The sequence below is a fragment of the Meleagris gallopavo genome, chromosome 1, assembly GCF_905368555.1.
Source record: "Meleagris gallopavo chromosome 1, MGAL_WU_HG_1.1, whole genome shotgun sequence".
Lineage (NCBI taxonomy): Eukaryota > Metazoa > Chordata > Aves > Galliformes > Phasianidae > Meleagris > Meleagris gallopavo.
Window position 1 is genome coordinate 45,277,520 of NC_139404.1, and position 23,886 is coordinate 45,301,405.

At 41.4% G+C, this 23,886-nt stretch overlaps 1 protein-coding gene and 1 pseudogene across 2 annotated transcripts in view; one reads left to right on the forward strand and one right to left on the reverse strand.

Annotated features, from left to right (window-relative positions):
- Window positions 1–1,187, reverse strand: part of CDK17 (cyclin dependent kinase 17) — a 90,348-nt gene extending 89,161 nt beyond the window's left edge. For both annotated transcript variants that reach the window (XM_085223443.1, XM_085223436.1), the window contains exon 1: window positions 1,045–1,187. The gene's annotated coding sequence lies outside the window, so the exon portion shown is untranslated. The remainder of the gene's footprint in view (window positions 1–1,044) is intronic.
- On the forward strand, window positions 372–12,035 carry LOC146545278 (uncharacterized; annotated as a pseudogene).
- The last annotated feature ends 11,851 nt before the right edge of the window (window positions 12,036–23,886 follow it).

A 23,886-nucleotide genomic window follows, 5' to 3' on the forward strand; every position in this document is an offset into this window, starting at 1 on the left:
TATATAAACCACAATAGATATGAGCAAGTTATTATTGATCTTCTGTTAAATTATAAAAGGAAGAAACCACACACACATAAGTTATTTACTGAAATAAAATGAACGAAATAGAGGTCTTTGACATGAACTAATTTGGAGTGTGATACATTTCAGCCCTGTTTCCCTCACTGTACCCATAATACCAGTAACCACCATTATAAAAGTGCCAAAGACAGCCCAGAGTGGAACACAACTCTGTTTTGCTGCTGAAATTGGTGCAGAAAAGAGACAAAGAGGACTGAGGTCAGCACACAGCTCAGCAGCAGATTCACAGCAGCAGAACCGGAGCGTGGGTACAGTTCCAGGGGATTTACAGGGCACCAAAGGCACCCATGGGCACCCCCAGGCATCCACCCCACCTTCCTGAGGAGGGAAGCACCGCTCTGCTCCCACTGGCCTCGTGCCATCACATATCTGGCAGAGGAAGGGGAAGAAGAAGAGGAGTTCACCGAAGTTCACGGTCAGCCAGTGTTCACGTATCCTGTCATGCAGCAACACGGAGGAGCGCAGGGCACAAAAGCTCTTATGCCACACACACAACCGACAGATTTTGGGTGTGCGTGCGTGTGGGGGGAGGGGGGACCGCAATAGGATCGAATGTGTCATCTGTGCGGAGGCTGCGAAGCGCGGAGCTGTCAGAAGAAAGCAGCCTCGCTGGCAGAGGGGGCGGCGGGGAGGGAGGGAGGCTACAAGCGCGGCCGGGATCGCGGGCACAACCCGGACCGCCCCGCCGCCCCCAGGCCTCGCGTTCGGGCCAGGGCCGAGGAGCGACGGCAGCCCCCGGGAGCCGCCCCCGCTCGGGCCCCGGGGCCGCCCTTGGGCGGCGGAAATCCCCCGCAGCCCCTCCGCGGCGCCTGCGGGTCCCCGGGCGGCCCCGGCCACGCCGGGCGCCCCCAACCCGGCTCCCGAGCCTCCGCGGCTTCCCCTCGCCCCGCAGGCCGAGGCCCCGCTCCGGCGGCCGGCCCCGCAGCCCGGGCACGCAGACAATGAGCGGCCCCAACTCACCAGCAGCGCCGGGGCTCCGCGGGTCCGGGGGCGGATCTCCTGCCCCTTCTCCTTCCTCTCCTCCTCCGCCCAGGAGCGATATCCGGACACGCCGGGAGCCGAGCCCCCTCCTCCCCTCGCCGCTCCGAGAGCCGCCGGCCGCGCCACCTCCCCGAGCGAAGTCACTTTATTCCCCGCTCCAACATGGCTGCTTCCCCCGCCGTCGCCTTTCCGCGGCTCCCCAGCGGAGCGCGGCCGCGGGCCGTGCCGGGAGCCGAAAGCTACCGGTGCCGAGCGCGGAGCCTCCCGTCAGCCGGGCCGGGCCGGGCCGAGCGCCGCGCGCCGACGAGCCGAGCCGGGCTACGCGTCTCCGCTGCGGGCTGCCGCCTCCGCCCGCTCGCAGCGCACTGAGCCAGCCCCGCCAGCAGCCCGAGCGCAGGAGGGGCCGCGGGGGAGGCCGGACGCCGGCGACACCTAGCGGCTGCGTAGAGCGCTGAGGGGGGGCGGCCAGAGAGAGCCGGGCGCTGGGCCGCGGCCTCGGGAAATGCCCCTGAGCGGCGGAGGGGAGCTTGGGCCGCCTTTCCTGGGCCGGGGGAGCCGGGCCCAGCCGGACGCAGGGGGCGCTGCTGCTTCCCGCGCGGCAGTGCGCGGCCTGGCCTGCGGGGCGCGGCCTGCGGGGCTCCCCCGGGGCTGTGTGAGCGTGGGGAGGGGCCTCCGCTCGCTCCAGGTGTAGCAGCTGCCGACGGCGGCCCCTGTGGTGCTTCGCCTGGGGCTTGCGGGAGGGTGGAGGCCGTCTGTGAAGGAGCAGCCGCCCCCCTCGCCTGTTGCTGGAGTTAGGGGTGGCTGTGTAGCTTCTGCAGGTTTCTTGCTCAGTAGCGATGAAAACATCCTTTCCATTATGCCCTTACTTCTGCTGCATTCACAGTCCGTGTGCCATCCCTGTGCTCATCCTGCCCGCAATAACCACGCTTCCTCCTCGCTCTTCCATTTATAATCCTTTTTTTCTTGTTCAAAATGATCCAGTTTGCATTCCCTCAATTCTCAGTCTTTTCTGCCCCAAAATGTCTCAACCTTCCTGTACTACGGAGCAAAATCTACAAGTTACCCTTACAAGCAATTTGTTCTGCGCTATATCTTCTTGTCGTGTTTCCACCACATAAAGAACAAAATAGAACAATATGTCCAAATCTGAAGCAATCTCAATGATGTGTGTTTGAGCTTCAAGTACCAGGTCACAGATATGCTTAGGGCGCACTCTGGCCAATTGTTTGATTTTTTTTTTTTTCTTTCATTTTGGACACGTTCTGATTTTTGCTTTTATTTTGTTGGCCAAAATTCAGTGTCACAGCCACAAGGCTTTTTGCCCAAGCAGACCCCAGTCCTCTGGCTGAATACGCGAAACCAAACTGTGGTCTCCTCAGGAAAGCTGGTGGGACATCCATGTTCATGTTTTGTGGTATGCCCAGGCACACAGAGGGAGACCAAGCTCTGCAGGCAGCTCTGTGCTAAGGTGGAGGCTGCAGCAGCAAGCTCCTGAGCTTAAGGAGCTCCATGTGCAGCTCATTCCAGCCAGTCTTTCTCCACAGTGGGGCAGAGGGAGCTGTACTTGCAAAAGCAGTGCCAGCAAAAATTTCCCTTGCTTTCAGCTCAGTTGCACCCTTCCAGCAGTGCAAATGAACCAGAACACTGACGAACGTTTCCCAGTAAACAGAAGTAACTTGCTCTTGCCTAAAAAGGAATGCAAGCATCAAGCCACTTATTAGTGCATACAGATTCACTTTGCTCATGCTGATGTATGCTCCTAGTGAAATCAGTTGAGGATAAAAAGCAGTAAATATGACTCAGAAGCACACTTGAAGTCTACGTAGACAAAACATGATTATTGAGCTCATTCTGAATGCGTTCAAGACATAGGATAGCAGCCTTACCTTTGCAAAATATGTGGGATTTTTAATGACAGAGAAAGCAGACATTTGTGCTTTGAACTTCTGACAATGCAAAGATATCCCTTACTGATCTCTTCTGCAGCTCAGGACCTACCAGTTCTTGCTAGACCTGCCAGTTCTTCTCATCTCTGACTGCTAACGAGATGATCTGTGCTTTGTTTTATCTTATTCAATTTGAAGGCTATTTTGGCTAAGTAATATCATTATAAATGATTGTGTGCAGGTTTGTTATTACATACATGAATTGTAGAACAAGTTCCTGGGACGGTACAGCAACAAGTGCGCTTACTGCAGCACACCCAAGTAAACTATGTTTAAAAGGAGGTGGGCTGGAAGTTCATGAAGCTATGCTTTGTTTTCAAGTACTAAAATATTAGTAAGATAGTAATGCTTCTGCTGTGCTTATTTTATTTTATACACATTCATGTCTGCCACTTACAATTCAGTTATGACAGCATAAGTAGTCGTGACAAGATGAGAAACTAAAAACTGAGTGTTTAGGATGAACTACCCAAAAACCAAGGTGTGAACAGTAGTTGCAGCAATGAGAACATTTTATGGTTTTCACTTGTGCTAAGAAGAATAATGAGTTAATAGGGGAGAGTCAGTACCAGTGTATTACCTTTTCCCTATCTAGCTTTTGTGTGCTGCATCTGCCTTGTGCCCTCAGAGAAAGATTCTCGTGTCTGTGCAAAAGACAGTACCAAAGCAAGAAAGAGTGACAGACTAAAGTTTGAAATGTAAGAACTGATTTTGATTAATGTATCCCACGAGGCTGTTTTTATAACTCTAGCTATTGATTTTTTTATTATTTAGTGGAATACGTAGCAATCAATCATATTTCCATCCAACTAACCGTGATTATTAATATTTTAAACTAGTTTTGAAATGGATTGGCTGGTGAGTACAATAGGTCTATTATGAAGACAGCAAGAATAGAGTATGCCCAAGTTCCATGGCATGAATTATTACCTCTGGATGATCTGATGAAATCTGCATCAGCCATTAGAGCATAGAGGCAGCAGTAGGAATACTGCATTGTCAGGGGACCAAGATTTCCTGCCTCAAACATGAATACACTGGCTTTGCCTCAGCGTTTATAGAACAGAAGGATGTAGTTGTTTTGTGACAGTAAAAGTATAGGAGTTAAATCAGGGAAGTGCACATGCTGGTAGATGGAAACATTACAGAACCATATGTATTTTTAAAACAATGTGTGTGGAAGGCATCTACTTTCCTGCCAAGAACCACCAGTTCAGGATGGTGAGTCGCAGCAGCAGGGATCAGTGCCCTCCCTGCCACCCATCAGTGTGGGAAAGCATTGTGCTCCAGTATGAGGGATGTGTTCATTTGCAGGGGAAAGACTGAAAGTCTTGGCAGGTAATTAAAAGGGGAAATGATTTTCAAATACAATATTTTTTTTCTGAAATGCAATTGTTTTTTTCTATTGGATGCCAAAAATTTCTAAAGAATGCAATATCCTCTAACTAATTGTATCTGTGTTCTGAGAGAAGAAACAGAGCTATTGTTCTGCTCTGCAAAGAGCTATTTATATGTTAGTTTGTGTAGCACTCCTTTCTGTAATAATCTTCTTCTACCTACACAAAATTCCTGTCCACTTAACAATCTTAAATTAGGATAGTTTCTTGCTTTCTTATACCAAGCTGGTATTCATATATTTTTTCCAGGTTACTTGGATTTAGTGCAAAGTACGACTTGCAGACCTCTAGGCTAAAAAAAAATAATTCTTAACGTCACTGGGAGACCAAACCCCTTCCTCTTGGAATGAATGGAAGCAGGAAACAGCAGCAAGAAGTTCACCCTTTCAAGAAACAAAAAGCTATACACTCTTTCTGTTAACAGAAATATAGCCATTTATTTCTACCTTGATTTGAATAACTGATGACTGATCATTGACATAGCTGCACTGCATGTTCTGGACAGTAATAGGGAAAGCTACTGCTTGCTCTGGTAAACCTTACTTGCTTGGCAAGCAGGAGAGAGTTCCCATAGTGCAAATATTGATGTGTTTGTTGTCTGCACTTGAGATTTGCATTCATGTGCTATAGTGGCCTCTAGAGATTGATCAACTACTGCAGAAATTACCATTACCGAAAATTCTGTCTTCCTGTATGTATTTTATATTATTGACATTTTCTAGCATATGAATATAATATATAACATATATATATATATATGGCATGTTATTGGCCATTTTCTTCTTTCTATTCCTTTATGTTGATTAATTTTTCAGTTCCCATTCCTAATTTCATAACATCCTATCAAAATCCTACTTAAATATTATTTCTCATCTGGTTATAACTCATTACAAATTTTGAAGATTATTCATCATTCATGCAGATAAGCATTTATGTCTTTACAACATCTGAGGAGATATTTTTATTTGTATCAAGCATTTCTGGGACATGGACATATACAGTACATGGTATACATGGTATTTTGGGACATAGGCCATTGTTTTGGTGGAGGGAGCAATATCTAGTTTAATTCCCTGTATAAATCATCTCCAACTAATAACAATGAAGTCTTTCAATTGACTTCAGTAAGCGGTTAGTCCTTTGACAGAGAAATTAATAGCAGGGAGAGAAGCTCTTCCCATGCATTTCTGCTCTGCTTAGCAAACAAATGGCTAGGCACTCCTTTATTTCTCTGCTCCTGCTCTGAAATGCAGGACATCCTGTTTTTTAAAGCCAAAAACATGAGGCCTGCCCCAACCCCATACAGTTATCCTGCTCAGGTAGGAAATGGTGAGGTATTTTCTATAGATTGCCTACAAATGGTAGGTTTCTGCAGTGGAAGATAGGTTGCTATGAAACTCAAGCCTAAGGCTGTTAAAAGATTTTTTTTTTTTAATTTAATATTTTGTTTAAATATAGTGTTGCAAACTAAAACTGGTGTAAAGAATTTGAATGGAGCAATGAAAATCTGCAGGTAATGAAATCAGGTCGCTTGGGTATATGCATCTCTGCTGCTTCTCCTTCTTAGGTATATACTTGGGGATGCACATCTCTCTTTTGTGAGACAAATAATGAAATGTCAGGGAAAGAGGCTTCTATTCTTCTCCTGTTTCTTTCAGGTTCAGTATCTGGGACAGAATAGCAAGCATCTATTTTCCTTCTTCTTTGCAAGTAAATTGCTTCATAGAATTTTGCAGTCATTACTCCTTGAACTGATTAGAAATACCATCAGTTAGTCTCTGAACATTTGAACCATTGCCAAATCAAAACAGTTAGCAGATTTGAAAATAAAGCACAAAAAAACACAGCGACTCCTGCAGTTACAAGATTATAGGTGTCAAAATTACGATTCCTTCTTTTTTAATGACTGCTATCTCCAGAGAATTTTCTGACTTACGTTGCATGGCTTTCAACCACGACAAGCTATAGTTTCTTTCTTGTAAACTTTTTATTTAAAAATGAAGTTTCTTCTAGGAAAGATAGTATCTGTTGCCATGAAGATGAAAACAGTTCTCAAGTTTATGTTTATATGACTGAGCAGGAACTTGTGAAGAGACATGGGAATAAAATAAGTGGATCTGGAGCTAAAATTCAGTGTAGAAAGTATGAAGACTATGAGAAAGTGCACGAGAGTGGAACCAGCATCCATAGTAAATGTTAGAGATTAAAAGGGGTAAAGCAAGTTTGGGGACAGAATAAAGTGAGTTGAGAGAAATGTGGGTAATTGTGGAAAGGTTCAGTGCGCAGCCAGTCAGATGTATTGGGTGTATTGCTGATGTGCAGAGAATTCAGAGAATTCCTTATATAGTTTTCTATGCACGGGCAGCTAGCTGACAGGACTGCTTGCAAATTTATAATGGCAGCCTTTGAGATGCGAGTGGCAGATAGTCTATTCAGAACAGGCACAAAGATAAGATAAGGGGTATGTGAGGAGAGCTGACGATGAAAGACAGTGTTAGAGTTAAGCTATAGAAGACAAATGCAGGAAACGACAAGGTAAGCAGATGCAGAGATTCACCTAGGCTAATGTCTTCTGTTTTATAATCTTGGTGTGCTGACTATGCAGGGTAGGTGGGGAGAATTAAGATGTTGCTGTTTAATGTATCACTGCTCGTGCTTATCACCCTACCCTTCTGCTGCAAGTTGTTACAGCCCGAGGGAGAGAGGACTGGAGCCTGGCCTGCTCCCTTGCGTAGTGTGGCAATTAGCTCTAACCACTAGAGAGGACATCGGGGCGGTGAGTCACATGCCTGCATTTCTTCTGCCACACTTCCTGCAAGGACAGCACCCTCTGGCAGATGGGAGGGACAAAGAGGTGCGGTCTGTTGTTTCCTGCATCAGCACAGCCACATCAGTCTTCTGTTAAGTCATTTTTGCTGCACCACAAACCCTCCTGCCTTACGTAGCCAGATATATATTCATATGTTGGTGTTGGACTTGAAAGACTGCAAGCAACCAAAGAAGAAGGGAAAAAAAAAAAAAAAAAGCTCCTTTTAGGTGCTGGTGATAAACTTTGCATTTTTGCATGTGTGTTTGAAGAAAACAGTTTCCTGATCTAAATCTCAGAAGTTTTAACAAAATCCTGACTTTCAGAAGTCTTGTGATTATTATTTTGTTAGTTCACCTTCTTTGAGTCACTGAGGGCCTGAAGGGATCCTGTCAGTTACACATGATCCAGCTTTAGCAATGCCTTCTTTTCAGTGTTAGCATCACTGAAATCTCGCTAGTAGCCAACTGTTGAACAAGCAGAGTAATTAACACATTGTGGATGATGATGATTGAACTAACCAGTACATACGGAATTTTTCTGAGTCTGACACAGAAAATGTCTCAGTGACTCTTCAAAAGAGATGAATAATTTCTTTCAGATGCAAAGATAGAGAAAGAAAAAGGTTATTCACATAAATTCCGACTGGTTTAATTGTAGAATTCCTCACTGAATTCTTTTTGTGTAGCTTCTTGTTATTTACTTTGCCAGTTGTTGACCAATCAACTAAACTGTTCTCTAAGTCAAGCACAGTGTTTTTCAGTCTGTTTCAGCACAGTGTAAAATAATTAGAGCTATAAACAAGAAAGAAGCAGGAATGCTACAAACCCCCACATATCTAATGGTTGTCATCTGTAGAGCCCAGTTGTTATCAGAGAAGCACGTTAAAATTAAATGCTGTACTTTATTCTCTCCTTCTTTGCCTTTATAATTCTTATTTCAAAGCTCTTTTGTTCACTTCACAACACAGCATATTCATGGTCATGCAGATACTTATAAACAACAATAAACTGCTGTAACATCATACATAGCTTTAAAACAAACAAATATTCAACTGAAGCTTTTGTAGCCATAGGTGGCTGTTTCGTCCGTTAAGTACTTTGCAGGACAGATACTAATTTATATCAGTTTATAGACAATACAGAATTTAGGATATATGTCCACTAGAAATTAAATAATAAAAAAAGAGAAAGGAAGTATGTACTCTGCATAATACTCTATATAATTGTGCATTAGTGTGGCTTTATATCATTAGCATTCTCATGCATTATTTTGTTTAAAAGAATAATTTACCTTTTTTATAATTCATCAAAATGGTTTATTTTGCTCACCAATGAGCTCTCCATAGAAACAACCGTCTCTTAGTAACATACCAAGAATAGAGTACAGGGAATACACTGCATCTGTATACTACCTTTAAAGAGACATTCATAGTTAATACGGGAACTCTGTTTCCATGCTAGTAAGCTGGCACAGCACTGCAGCACATCTTGGTGCTTCCCAGATTAATCTCCTTACGTGGGAGGTGTAGGTCACTTCCACCTGCATTACGCCTTGGCCTTTGCAGGAGCATATCAGTTTTTTCAGCATATTTTGTTTAAATTGGACTCAAGCCAATGAACTACACGAGCACTCTGTTTCACATGGATCACAGATACAGCTGTCAGCTGGTAATGACTTCTGACCCTTGCCAATTGAATTAAAACTGTTTTGGATACTGCCCCTGATATTTTTTTTCCGGTCTTCCTTGATAGAATAATCTTGAGAATGTTATCTCTGGTGTCACCTTGTTCTGCTCATCCTCTGCTCCATCAGGCACTCCTTTCCTGCTAGTTGCAGTCACACCAGGCGGCTCCAGGTGACCTGGCCTTGTTGTCCCCTCGCCATTTTGCCTCCTCTGGCACACAGCTTTGCTCTCCTCCTCCCGCGCGCCCTGCCTCTCTGAAGTGATCCAAGGGAACAGCCATGATGACATTTGAGCTTCTCTGTAGCTCTCCGATATTTACATAGAGCTGATCACAAATTAAGCATAATCCTATGCTGTAAAATCTCCTTAGTTTAACTAGTGCTTCAGAAGAAAAGATGGAAGCAATAAAGAATGGTTCAAGGCTGTGTGTGCCTTGCATGCTTGGCCTGGGCCTTAGCCCCAGTCTTGATGGGAGCCATGCTGTTATTTTGTACAGTTAATAGGGATGAGGCATAATTTTTGACTGATTCTTACACCCCTGTTCAGTTGTTAACTGTTGCATCCTAGCTGATACCAATGTCTGGTCTGGCTGTTATCCTGTCCTGTATCAAAATAACCTGAGTGATCTAAAACAACAGACTCTAAAGAGTCCCTCCAAAGAGTCTTTTAGGATCTCAAGAGATGGAACATCCTATCCTGGGTTTTGATTAAGGGAAAGACTGGTTATCAGCTTTGGTTTCAAGCCCAGGCTGAGGGACTGAAGACAGAGTCAAGATACTCTTTGTCTCAACACGCAGTTATTAAAATATATGACTGGAGGCAAAGAAGAGGCCTAGAAACCAGAAGAAACCAGGCAGATTTCAAAAGAATTTCTTTTTCCCCATGTGGGGAGAATGAAGCAGAAAGAAAGCATCTGCTGAAACATGGTTTTGAAAATTCTCTGTTTGTGTAGCTGATTAAATTCTGCAGCAGTAGGAGGTGAGAAATTTCAGAATTCAAAACAGGAGTGCCAGGAAAGGTCTTTTTGTTCCAGGTGAATGCTAGGGTACTATGAACTGTGAGAGATGCTTGAGGAGGATGGAAGAAGAGGACTCTGAGGTGTGACAAGAAAAGGCAGCATTTTAGAAGCCACCTGGGCTTTTCTATTGCTCTCTCTCACAACCACTGTATGCCCATAGAGAGACTCTTCCTTTGTTCTCTTTGGCTATGGCATCTCCATGCTCAGGCCTTGTGTAATTGTCAGTTCTCACTCTACAGCATGCACTATCTTTAGCAGCCTCAGTTTGCTTCCTTTGTCTTCCAGATGGATGGTAATGGGGCAGATCTGGGACCTTCTCCTGGTGCTGAGAATGCATGTGGAAAAAGGAAGAAGAGCACTGATAGAAAGGTCTAAAGTGATGTTGAAAAGTGGTCTATGCAGAGGGAAGGGGTTCAGCCCAAAGCAGTTGATCTCCTCTTCTGGGCTCTAATGGAGTTGGCAGAAAATTCTGCCCTTAGCAGCTGTCAAAGGGCTGTGTCTACACTAACAATTTGTTTCAAAGCAATTGTGCAGCTCTGAGAAAAATACTGTCATTGTCTCCATTTACCATGTGTTGTTTCTGTTCTCAGAGTGGTTTTGGTGCATACAAAGTAATTTCTTTAAGGAAGAATTGAAAACAGAAGCTCTGCTTGAAATGTGTTCCAAATGCACCCTAGTGCTAATGGGGACAGTAGGTTCCAAAATAGTGTGCGAGCTGCATCACCACAAGGTCCTCTAGCACATATCAAACACTTTTTCTCTTAAGAAAGCTTTGTACCATATATGTAGCAGATGTGATTGGCTCCAGGGACCAAGCTAAGTATAATCCAGAATAACCCCCAAAACACATACAATGGAAAAATGAGATGCCTCACTATCAACTGTTTCAATCTACTGATCTAGCCCTAATGTGCTGAATTACTTTCTCATGTAAATACAGCCTACTTTGGTTGCACCTCAAACTGGCTCTGGGATATAGCAAATGCAAGATGAATATGTACCTAAAATGTTCATGGTGTATGAAATACATATGTTAGCTTTCAAGAAAGCTCTTTTATTGCTACTGATGTTTCTTGTCTTAACTTGAGCAGAAGAAATATAGCAAAACATGCTGTCAAGTGGAGTAGCAGGTATGCTGCTACCACATAGCCAAAGATATAGGGAAAGCTGTGGAACTATACCACAGGATGGGTAAAGGCACACAGCCTGTAAAGTGCACTCAGTAAGGTATCTATCCACCACCAGAAAACAAAAGGAGTGGAGTAACTGGGTGAAGAACTGTGACAATATCATTCTTTCCTGAACAGAAGCTACTACATGCTTGCTAGAAGGGTAGAAGAAGTCAAACAACATTTAACCCAGAATGATGGAATAGTCAATATTTACAAATAAAATTAAAAAATGATATAAATTTCTAAGTGATGTGTTGCTTTCTTTTTTTCACTTTTCCTGTGATTTCTAAGCACTTGTGAGTTTATTTGCATAGCACAGTGAGGAAACTGATTTAAGCCTCTAGCAAACACTCTGTTCTGTGCTGCTATTGTTACTTACAGTCAAAGTTTAGTTACAGCAGCTCCTAGGAGGTATAACATGTCCCCATCCCTCATATATCCTACTGTGAGTTGAAAGTGTGTGGTAACAAAGTCTTATGAAAGGGCATGTAAGATTAGAAAGACATTTTTGGTATGAAAAATTCTTGTGTTCTTTAGGAATCTGTAATTTGTATAATTTAACCTTTTTTTTTTAACCAGGTCAGATAAACCAAGACATTCTGCTCTCACATGATAGCACATTTGGAGATCCGAGAGAGACAAGAAGCTGCTGGAACATATTGCAGAAGCCTAAAGCACTTAGCAACGGGGAGAGTGTGGGATGCAGTGACAGAAGCTGGAATGTGGAAACAAGTGACATCAAGGCAGCCGTTTGGTAAAAAAGAGCTTTTACTTTGTTTATAATTTCAGTAACTCTAAAGAACCATGCAGTGTGGGAGGTCACGGTGGCCTCTGATTCTGCATATATTCTTCTCTATATGACTTTTCTTCACATTTCTATGGTAATTATTGTCCAAAAGTGCAAATCCACGTTGATTTCCTTTTGGATTTCTGGTTTCTCGTAAAAAACAGAGAAGTAATATTGAGAGATCTGTGGAATGGGGATTTGTTTTGCTTTAATTTATCCTGTTGAAACATACCTGTGTCACATGCACTCTGAAGAGAGACATACCTGGAAATGGCTGTGCAATCAATAAAACTCTTTCTGCATACAATGGAGTAGCATGTCCAGTCTTTTAAATCCTGAAGTGTTCTGGAGTGATACAAGCATTGATCATAATGATTTTAGAGCTTTGCAATGATATGAACTAGAACATCCTGATAGTGTACACTAGTGGTGGCTGTCAAATAAATAGAAAAGAGAAGGTGGCTGAGGTGCTGACTAGAACAAGTAGGTCTGAGATGAAGAAAGAATGTCTCTGACATCAGAGTGAGATTTCAAAGGGGATTCAGAAATCCATGCATTTTTAAGCTCTGCAGGTCCCCACTGTGGTAACAGTGATCCGGCAAATTGGAATTTTATTCAGCAGTTTGCTGGAAACTCCATTTTACAGAATGCACGTGTATCCATGCATCTTTAAATGTGAAAATGTCCCTTACTCTGAACAATTACTGCAACTTTGAACAGGGTCTGTACAGTCCTAGGGCTGAAGCAAAGGCCATATGATATACAGGAATTTGGAAAACTGATAATAAATGTTGCAGTGTATATATAATGGAAATTGAACTAGTAATTACTTTCTATTCTCTTCTTCTCTGTAAATCTCTTTTGTGGTTTGCATTATTTAGTAACCTAATTGTGTCTGCTTTCCAGGTATTCTGTACGTAAAATAAATCTGTCAGAGGAAATGATACAGATGTAACAGAAGTGCTACAAATGCACAGAGCAGGAAAAAATGAATTCATTTATAGCTAGTGATGCCTCAAAAATCTATCATTATTAAAATCTAACAAATTGTTCTTCTCATTGACTAGTTCAGTTAGGCATAGTTTCAGGCTAATGTTGGTATACTTAACTCCCCATGTAACTTGTCATTGGCCAACTGGCTTTTTAAAGGGAATCAAATTTAGCCTAGTCAGTGATGAACTGTTTAGTTCTAAAATCCTACAATAATTTCAGTTACTAAAATGCAGTGACCACCTTAAAAATAAATAAATAATTAAATAAGGGAAAAAATAAAGTAAGATAAAATAAATAGAAAAGGACACAAAAGAAAATCGCCAGTCCAAATCTGGGTAACAACCTTATTACAAGACAATAATAAAGACCAGAGATATCCTTAAACTGTAACAGAAATGTTGTGTAGACAAGGCATTATCAAATCATTCGCTCTATAGCAGCGTGAACACGAAAAGTCACCCTTTGCTACTTATGAACACCAATCCCTCCAAAGCTTCCAAAACTCACTCATAGCTGACTAATGAAGAGAAGATCGTCTTGGCCCAGTCCTCCCTATTTCCCTCTGCCTAAGAACAACTCTGAAGTAATGCTCCACCATTTCCACCCTCAGGGTAAAGTACTTTCCTTAAGGAAGTTTCCCACACGTCCCCATCTGCAGACTTCTCAGGGATTAAGCGCCAGACTGTCTCCCTGTATTTTAATGTCTCTCTTCCATATTAATAGCTGCAGAGCCCCAGAGAGGGAGCATCACCTGTTGAAGAGGTTTGAAGACCTGAAATTCCGGCACCGTTGCTAAAACATTTGCCTTGACCTACTCCAGTTTTGTGTTTTTCTTTGCTTCTTGCTCTCTTCTATGGCTCTTAGTTACTACCTTGCTCTTCTCCTAAGGAAAACCATTATCCCATTATCTCAGATCTCTGCTGTACCCAGCATATATAATTGCCACCAACAACTCTGAACGCTCTGACTCAGAAAATGTAAGTCAGAGGCTTGAGGGAGCTCCACCCATCCCACAGAGAATCACCCCGACACCCTCACCTTCCCATGCAGCCCTCCCACTCTCTTCTACTCCAATTGCTTTTCCTAAAAATGTTTCAGATGATGGAAATTGTAGGAGCTGTAACATTCTCCCCCACCCACCTCTGCTGAGAGTCTTCATTTTTATTTCTAAATTGTGCAAAAGCTGCTCCACAGACAAAAAAAGAAACAGGTCAGGATGCTCACGATACCATATTTTCTGTAATACAAATTAAGGTTTTTTTTCCCCTAGAAAGTGAGCTGGAATCACCTCTTAGATGTGAGAAGGCAGTAAGTGTCAGTAACACATTGAGAACTGGAGCTAGATACTAGTCAGAGTTGCTGCTATTATAGAGAAGTTTGCCAATTTCAGATTTGAGAAACCAAGACCTAAGATCTGCTGCATCTTGTCCCTTGCCCAAAAACCTAAACCACAACAAAAACACACAGAAGTGAAAGTGTCTCTTTTCAGGAAAGTTCTGAACAATGAATTATTTTTTCTTTCTCATTTCACTCTCCTGTCCAGCCTGACTGCTTCTGTTCTCCTGAGCAGCCTCTGAGGCTGTACTGGAGAGACTTTTTTCCATCACCATTCACAGCAGGATTACTTTTCCCTTAAGAGAAGACACTCCTCTTGAAACCAGACTCTCAAATATCATAGACACCCAAGATGTCCATTTTCCTCTTTTTTCCTTCTTTTTTCTCCTCTTTATCCCCTTATTCCCTCTTTGCCTCTTCCCCTTTCTGTGAATTCCTGTATCCTCTGCCCCTCTGCTCCCTTGTTTTCCTCCCCCCAAATCAAATGCCACCTGCATGCTCATTTCCATCCTGTTCAACTACAACAGGTGTACTATCACCTACTAGTTTATCCTCCATTTATGGCACACCACACCTTATGGCCCTTGAACTTTCAAAGCCAAATTGCAGTCTCTCACCACATCCCTGTAGCAAGTCTCTCTCATCTTGTCATCTCCATATTTTTACGTCTTCAATTTCTGCACTTTGTGCACCTGTGCTACTATGAGCAGCGACCATGAAATATGCAGAAGTGAACCGTGTGCTTCTGAGCCTGCATATTGCTGAAAGATCACGCTAGGTGGGATATTGCTGGGATATTTGAAATAACAGTCTGAAAAACGTTACACTGAGATAGATATTATGCTGAAACATGCTTCCTTATTTGTGTTTCAAGGAAATTATTATGAGTTATCTGGAAGGACCATGCATATATCTGCAGGCTTTGTGTAAAAAGAGCCATTGTCATGAATCTTCCAATGGGAGCCTGGCCTTTGTGCAGTCTGACTGACCTGCTGCCTAGACAGCTGCACAGACAAGTGTCTCTGAGCAAGGGACAGCTCACATAGATGAACTATGGAGAGCAGCCTGCAAAAATAGAGGCACCTAGAAAAGCACATGATATATACCAAGTTTATTATCTTAAGAAAATAAACCAAAGATCTAAAGAAGAAGATTTTTGTAGTCCCAGAGATGGAGAATACTTTTTGTGGCTGAGCTTAATGACGTGGTTCTTTTTTCTTAACTGAATCTTAAATAAATCCTAACAAACCTGGGGCATGAACTACTTGTAATCTTTGAAACAGATAAAAAACCATATGGAATGCTCTGACATGTTTTTTCTTAGGTACTTACAATTACAGCAGGTTTGTCATCTGTGGTGTTGGCATTAAGGAAACACTCAAAATCGTCTCTTTAACTCTTTAAGACAAACAGAAGATACAATTCTGGGACATGTAAAGAATCATGCTTAGCTTGCACAAAGTCTGTATGAAATTTCTCTCTCCTCTCTCTGCAAAAAACCCCCACAACAACAACCAACCAACCAACAACAGCAAAAAAAAAGAACTCCCCCCTCCCAAAAAAAAAACCCACACACATACAAACCCCACCCAAAAAGCCATGTAGGTTGCTTTGTTGTCTTACAAGTGACACTTTTTTCTTCAAGTGCAGATACTTTAAAAACTTTTCTTCAGAAGTGGCATAATTGCTTTTTCATATTACTTCAGTAAATGTTGTTTACTGACTAGCAAAGTAGGCCACGGCGATACTAACAAGCAAAGCAGTGCAATTGGAGATCTGTACAGTGAAACAGTTACTCCCAGGGACCATATGTTCACATATTGCATGTTTTGGGGGCTTTGCTTTGGACTTGTTCTAGTCTGTTCCTACAGGCTGTATCTCCAGTACCAGATGGAAGATGCTGGGTGTGCTCCTGGAGCACAGCTTTCAGCTCAGTTCCATTCACAAGGAATTCAACCCATGCACTCAAGATCAACTCCATAACATGAGGCAAGTGCAGGAGCTGGGGATGCTTCAAAAGTGCACTGAACTAAATTGCTTATGTAGATGCATCCATTAGCTCGGATCTACAAATTAGCTTGGATTTTTATTTATGTTTCCTACCTAGTGATTATGATTCTGATTACTAAATTTTAATCATTTTACATTTGTGCAAACTCACATGGGTGTATAATGCTTGGTTTCAATGAAGTTGTGCCTACATACAAGTAATCGTTCTAACAGTCTTTTCCAGTGAGATTATACAGGTGCAGCACAACAAAAATTGTTCCTGTGGTGATAACTTATTTAAGCAGCAATATTGGTAATGATGCAGAAGAAAGAATAAAATCGAGTTGACTTATTTTAGTTCCATATAGGTAAAAAATGTGCCATCTCTAAATTTAATAGACATCCCAGGATATACAAAGTAGAACCACTATGTAAAAATAGCCACTTGAACATATCCATCTCTAAGAGATGAAGAGCCATACATCCACTTGAAAGCATTTTAGCAAAATTTTCAAAATTTGTTTCTGATATTTCATCTACGTTGTGTGGCCAAGTTCTGCATGATTTTTATTATTTCATCAATTAAACAAGTAAAAGTACTGGTAGAAAAGTCTATTTTTTCCGAACTGCCATGTTGTAGATAGAAGGCAATAGTTTGATCTTGGAAATTAAAATTCTAAGGGAAAAAAGGGTAAGGGTTGCAATTTTATTTAGAGCATATTCTGGGTAAAAATAAAAAATGTACAGAACAGATTAATAGGTTGCTGATCAGATATGAATATACTTGTATATAATTGTATCTATAAAATTGCAATAGAAATTTATCCCTGTATATTTGTGATAAGCTACTGGCATGGGTTCAGTGTAACCTTTGGAGAATAGGAGGACCTTCTGTTCATTAGCAGAATTGTTGGCTTGGCAGAATGATAAAACTGCAAGAATTAGGATTTATTAAATTTATGTCTTTAAACGATAAAAAAGATATTGGAAACAAACCACTAAAATGTCATCTATAATGACATCCCATCTCAACGGGATGTATAAGATCTCTGAATCTGATTCAGAATGACTGGAAGATTCTTCAATCATATAACTTCAGAAATCACACCATTGTTTCTCCACTCCTGTTTAGCATTTGCATATTCCTATTCCTCTTGAAAGTAATCCTGAAAATAATGGTCTGTCTTTTGCAACATTAAGAAAAAGCCTAAAGAAAGCTTACTTAAACCATACTAGCTATAACAGACCTACTTCTGCTGTCCAGCTCAATTTCTAAAGGCTTACCTATCATTGGCAATCAGTGGTTAATCACTGAAAGAAGTCAGAATTCCTGTGGGAAACACCTGGATTTCTTCTCACTCTTGTTAGCAGCAGACTGCAAGCTTAAAATTTTAATCTTCCTTCTATTTACTTTTCTTTACTGTCATTGTACTTTTGGATATTGTGGCTTTTCCCACAGACCTAGTATGGATTTAATGATCCTGTATCTGCATTTCTATAGATACAGATATGTAATGCTATTCCTGGTGAGTATTTATTTCACATAATGTAATCAGGCAACAGCACCAGTTGCTCTAAAAATAAATCATTGTATTTTTTTACTTGAACTGAAATAAAGGCAACATGCACCAACTTCACTGTTCTAGACAATAGCTAAATAAACTTCCCACATGTATGCAGAACACAAAACAATTACTTTTGCTTAAATATGATTTTCTAAATTTCTAAAATAATCACATAAAGGCTCACAATGACATATATTATGTTTATCATTATTATGTTTGGTTGTAACAGTATATTTTATTAAGAGTAATATATGCCAAGATAATACAATAATATGTACCAAAAGCTCAGAATGATATCTACTATTAGAAATAATGATCTAGAAAATATGACATAGAATAATAAAAAAGTATTATTGAAAAATGTAAACCATCCAAATAATTATGTGAAGTTAAAGATTTTTTTTCTACTTCCTTGAATAAGCAAGGCTTATTAACAAAAAAAAATAGCTGCTCTTACACACTGTGTAACTTTCTACTGCTGACTTCCAAGCTGCTAAATCTCCTAGTCCAAGGTCAGGCTATCACTCAAAACAACTTCTGTCAGCTGCTTACTCAAACCTCAATCAGCAGACACTTTGACCTTGGAGTGAAATATTCTGGCAAGTGAGTAAAAAAGTAATATAAATGGAATGTAGAGGCAACGATGCAAAAAAGTGTCAAAAATCATACTGTACTGCAATAAGAAATGGCCAAAAACTGAAATGCATTGATCTAAAAATACAGGAGGTCATCACCAGATTATTTCAGCTCTCCCTTTGTTTGTTGCCAATGGTTAATTCCTAGAACAGTTTATTTTGATCCTCTGAGCACTCCCTGACCAAACACACAACAGAGAAAGTGTTATGATAAGGATTCATTTGGCTATTCAGAAACTATATATACAAACAGCAGAGTTATTTTCCTGAGATGATTTCTATCTACAGCATATGTAGTAGCTCAGAATTATAACAACAAACACACATCAGGAGAATATGAACAAAAATGCACTGTCACATTTGGCTTCAAGAGAGATTTGGGAAAAGCTTCAGTACTAATTTATTTCTTGGATTAATCTATACTTCCTTTCATTTAATGTTTGTCTTGAGAATCATCATGAAATGAAGAAAATGCGCAATGGTTTAAAGAAAGTACATTAGTGTTTTTTTCACAAACTGGAATCTTAACTATTAGATGCCTAGCAGTTAGCTTAAGCCAAACACAGCTAAAATTGAATTAATTTCCCTGTCCTATCTCAGCTGTTTCTTTTCTCACATACCATAGAAAAATACCGACATTTTACCTGTGTCTCTGTTCATAATTTAGATGTCATCTTTAGTTTGGGCCTCTATGTTTTCATGCATATAGCTAAGCATTGTACTTTTTTTAGCATGTTTTTAAGGTGTGACTTTCAAGCACATCACTAAAAACCTTGCTCAGACTTTCTTCTTTTCACGATGGGAAAGGATGTACAGGATTTTTGCTCAAGAGTTCTTTATTATTGCTTTAAACTAGCCTTACGCTTGGCTTCTTTGTTAGAAGAGCCACTCCAGCTTCCTGAGATTTGAGACAACCTTTGAATAAGAGAAATAGTTTACCTTTGCAATCTGTACAGTGAGCCAAAATTAGTGCATCCCCAATAGATATATTTGCAGATCCCTGGAAGTCTTTCCAAAACAAGCTCGATCAATTGATATCTAGTTCAGTAGAATGTGCATGTAAACTGGAATAAAACATACCTGAATCAAATAAAGAAAGAACCACAAATTTTAGGCACAGTATTTCATTGAAGAAATAGCTGCATCTTTTGAAAATCCCTAATGGACTTTTATGTGTCCAGCTGCTGCCTTAGGTACTTAAGTCTGTAAAGCAGATCTGAGAAGCTGTTGTGTTTCAACTTAAACCTCTTAGGAACTCAAGCATCTGTATAACAACCCTGCTGCATCTGCCTCCCCAAAGACCAGTTGACCCATTCACTGCATAACAACACATAACAATACAGCCATATCTCAGATTGTTCACATAATATTCCACATTTTACTTGGAAAAAAGAAAAATTCAACTATAAAAAGATCATTTCTTCCGTATAATATATGGCCTGACATCTGTGCAGTTCTCATTAGCTGCCATCCTTCCTTATGCTGATCATTCTTTTCCCTTCCTCTTACTACTCAGCACCAGCTCAAAATGAAGCCAGGTACGCTTCTCAAGTAAAACCAGAGTATTTTCTTTCTTTGAGCCTTCACTTATATTAAAACTGTTCCAGATCTGCACTCAGAGTATCTGAAAAGACCATCAGCTGTTTGTCAAAATGTGTAAGCTTCAGCTACTTTCATAGAATGGCTTGGGTTACAGGGGACCTTAAAGATCATTTAGTTCCAATCACTAGATGATTACTTTGCTAATGTATGTTTTAGAGTATTAGAGACTGTGTTTAACAAACTTCGTATATCAATCAGCGATAGGAACAGCACTACTAACCTTTCGATTGAAAGGGAGCAGGTAGCCCTGAGATTCTGTTTGAACTGTTAAGATAGATTTATGTAAAGCATCTGAGTCTAAAGATACTCACTAATTACTAAGCCACAAGTAACTGTAGCAAACAGCCCTAAAACAAAAAGCATAGAATAATGGGAAGGAAATAATGACAGTGTAATCTCTCATAGCTGCTCTGTAATCTCATATCCGTCTCATCAGTTATAGGTTTAGACAGGTGCCACGCATTCTGACAGCAATGAACTTGCATGTCTGTTGCCTCTCTTCTTCCTTATGAAGTTAGTTATTGAAATATACGTTACTTCCAGCAAAAAGAGTTCCTCTTGTATGTTTAATACAAATTCTTCCTTTCCTCCTCCCATTGAGCAACTTTCATCTCATTTATAATGTGGCATTCAACAACTCAGTTCACTTTTTCCAGCTATCTGATGGCTTTTTAAGGACGTATATGAGGCAGCACAGAGCTATTTTTTTTTTCTTCACAATATCTGATTCCTCTATACCACGTGAATAGCAAATGTTGTACTGCCATATAAGATATTTTGTTTCTATTGCTCCTCGATTATGTCTTCCCTGGCTATTTCATGAACTGTGAATTACTCCACAAAAATCAGCACATTGCTGCTACTGCTTCTTTCTCTAGCACTGCCTAACTCTAACGTAGACCGGGCAGGCACACTATGGATAGAGCAGACGTGAACCCCCACTTCTAAGTCTACTGGTCCATAAATGCTCAGCATTATTTTAAAGTCCCATGTCTTTATTATCCTATCAGCTTGAAATTGCTAAGCAGTGACCTAGAATCACTTCAACTCAAATCTTTTTTTTTTCCTTTTCTAAAAGCATCAAGAAAGGTATCATGTAAATTTAGATCTTTGGTCTCTGAGGTCTGCCAAGTTACCCTATTGGAAACACAGCACCCACGGTTGCCTCTTGCATACAAAAAAAAAAATCTTTAATCATCCTAATTCAGGTGTGCATTTGCTACAAGCATCCTAGGAAGGGATCTGAATGTGCACCTCAGAATTACTTACTGGGAACAAATTTTACTGTTACACTAAAAGGGCTCAGGAGACATTACCTCAGCCCCTGCACCCTGAAACCACTGTACACTCTTCCTGTCTGACTTTATTGTGATCACACAATGTTTTCCCTCCTTTGTTCTTTATAACTTCACTGTAGTTCACACAAGTGGAAGTGACACAGCAGAAGTAAATGCAGCTTGATGACTTAGCAACAGAGATTTTCCCCTTTCTGACTCAAGCATAATCTTGGTCCCATAACCATTACAGCAGATGTTTCTGATATGGGTTTTTACTAAGTTAACTCTTTGTGGGCCCTTCTTTGACTTAATTTCTGAGGGACCTTCCTCATATTTGACACAGAGTCTATGACCTCTGTGCTTGAGTCAATGGATTTACCTAAGTTCCACTGTGCCAGCACTCCTATGAGACCTTTATGTTGTCTTGTTTCTCTCTGACTTTACCTTAATTCAGATTACAATCTAAATACTCACCTACCAATGACAAATTCACTAGTCTTCCAATTAATAAAATCACTTTTTTTTTTTTTTTTTTTTTTTTAAGATATAAGGACATGTAATTCAAAGAACTGTGATAAGCTCTCAGATTCAGTCAGTTAAGCATGCTCAATTTTTTTTGGAGGAAATTCTCCTCTTGTGGCTGCAATTTCAATACTCATCCCTTATTGTTTTGCAAACACTAAAACTTTTCTCTGTAAACATTAAGGCTTCAGAAGAACTGATAATCTTTCTGAAGTTAAAAACTCTATTCATTTAACTAGAAGTCCTTTAGACTATTGGGTCCACTAAATATTAGAGAGATTAAATGTTAGATGCAGACTATCTTTGGAGTCTTCTCCAGAATGGAAAAACAGCAATCAATACTATAAACACAAAACAATGAAAAACATTCATAATATGATGGTTGCTGCTGCTCTTTGCTATGGCTCTCCAGGGGATTTTGCACTGGGTGCTGAAAGGGTCTGAGCTGTCCTCCCTACACTCAACTTCCTTCTGTTTATAGGAGGGAGAAGATGTTGGACCCTGTTGAGATCTGACGGAGGAATTTTAGCCTGAACATTCTTCACGAGCTGGCTGGTCAGCTACGCCCTACTTAACTTCCCAGCAGTTAAAACTTTATCTTTACTTAGCTCTCTAATCTTTCCCTCTGGGAAATGACTCTACTCCATTTCTCTCATTGTTTTCTTTGACTCCAATTGTTTCTATGGCTGCAAACACTGATTTAAACTTGCTAATATTACATCCAGTCTACCATCTGCTAGCCAAATGTTAAGAGATGCACAAAGTTTCACTCAAGAGTCTCGTTTATTGCTTCTCGAGCACTCCTCAAGCTTTTAGGTACTGCTGCCTCATAAGGGCACATCCTACCTCAGCCCTGAGTCTGAATATCAGCCCTTTGGGATACAGCACCACCTAGTGAGGTGAAACAGCTCAGCTCCGGGGGACTTGTGGACAAAGCCAGTGGCATAAGCAGCTTTTCCAAAGGGTGTGTCAGTCAGCTGGAGTCCATCACAGGAAGTGCTCTGGTTACTGTGGCAAAGCAGAGACAAAATCTTTAAAAGCAGTGGTAAACGCTCTTCAAGCCAAGTTCTCAAATTTCAGATGTTTTATGAAATGTGTCTCTGTACCCACTGATTTCTAAATCCCAGCATCAGCGCCTTCGTGCCCTGTCTTTTCATGACAGGCTTTGTTTTCTGCTTCCTCCACAGAAATCCCAGGAACTCAGCCCTTTGCTCCCACCTAAATGCCATTGTCTTCCAAATGACTCTGTATACATGAGCAGCCTCTCGTGGCTCCTGGTACCATCTTCTCCATGCCACGTGATTCTGGTTGGATGGTGGAGACACACAGCTCTCAGAGGGTAACAATATGAAATTGGTGTGTGAAATGAGTCAGATGCATTAGTCAGAACGTAATTTAAATTTGTGCACATTTCCCATAGCATTTGAGTGATTCCTGTGTCATTTTGCTGGCCTGCAAAATGCACTGTTTTCTGGTTCCTCATGCTGATGCTTACTATGAGCTATGGTATGCACCATTCAGGTGCTTCTTTGGCCACCCTGTACTGCCCATCCTTTGTCAGTCCTTGCCACAAAATGGCAGCCAGGGCCAGCTGCAGACTGGTGCTCACTGCACACCAATCGCTCCTCAGCTTTTGCAGTTAAGGATCACGTCCCTCATGTCCAGGAATGCAGATATTGGCCTGGTTTCTTTCCCCTCCTTCCCAAACGCCTTTACAGTAGTGCCTACAGAGAAGCTGAAAGAACCCCGGTTGCCATGGCTGCCTCCAGCAGGGCTGATCGACTCAGCCAGGTTGTTTCCCAGCGTGCCGCCGTTGTTTTTACAGGCAGATAACGCTGTTCAGAGGGCTAGCAGAGAAGGGCTTTTTTGCTCTTTTCTCTGTGGCAGTGCGGGAAGCCTGCTATGCGATGCAATCAGCAAGTTCAAAGCAACGTCCCGAGCCAAACATCCATTTCAAACAGCTCCTGTAAGCCAGCTGCCGTATGGCACCGCTGACACCGGGGTGCCGTGACGCACAGCCGGGACACGCTGGGCCAACGGGCTGCTCCAGCCGCCAGAGCTGCCTCTGCCGGGCCCCGTCGGGCCGCCAT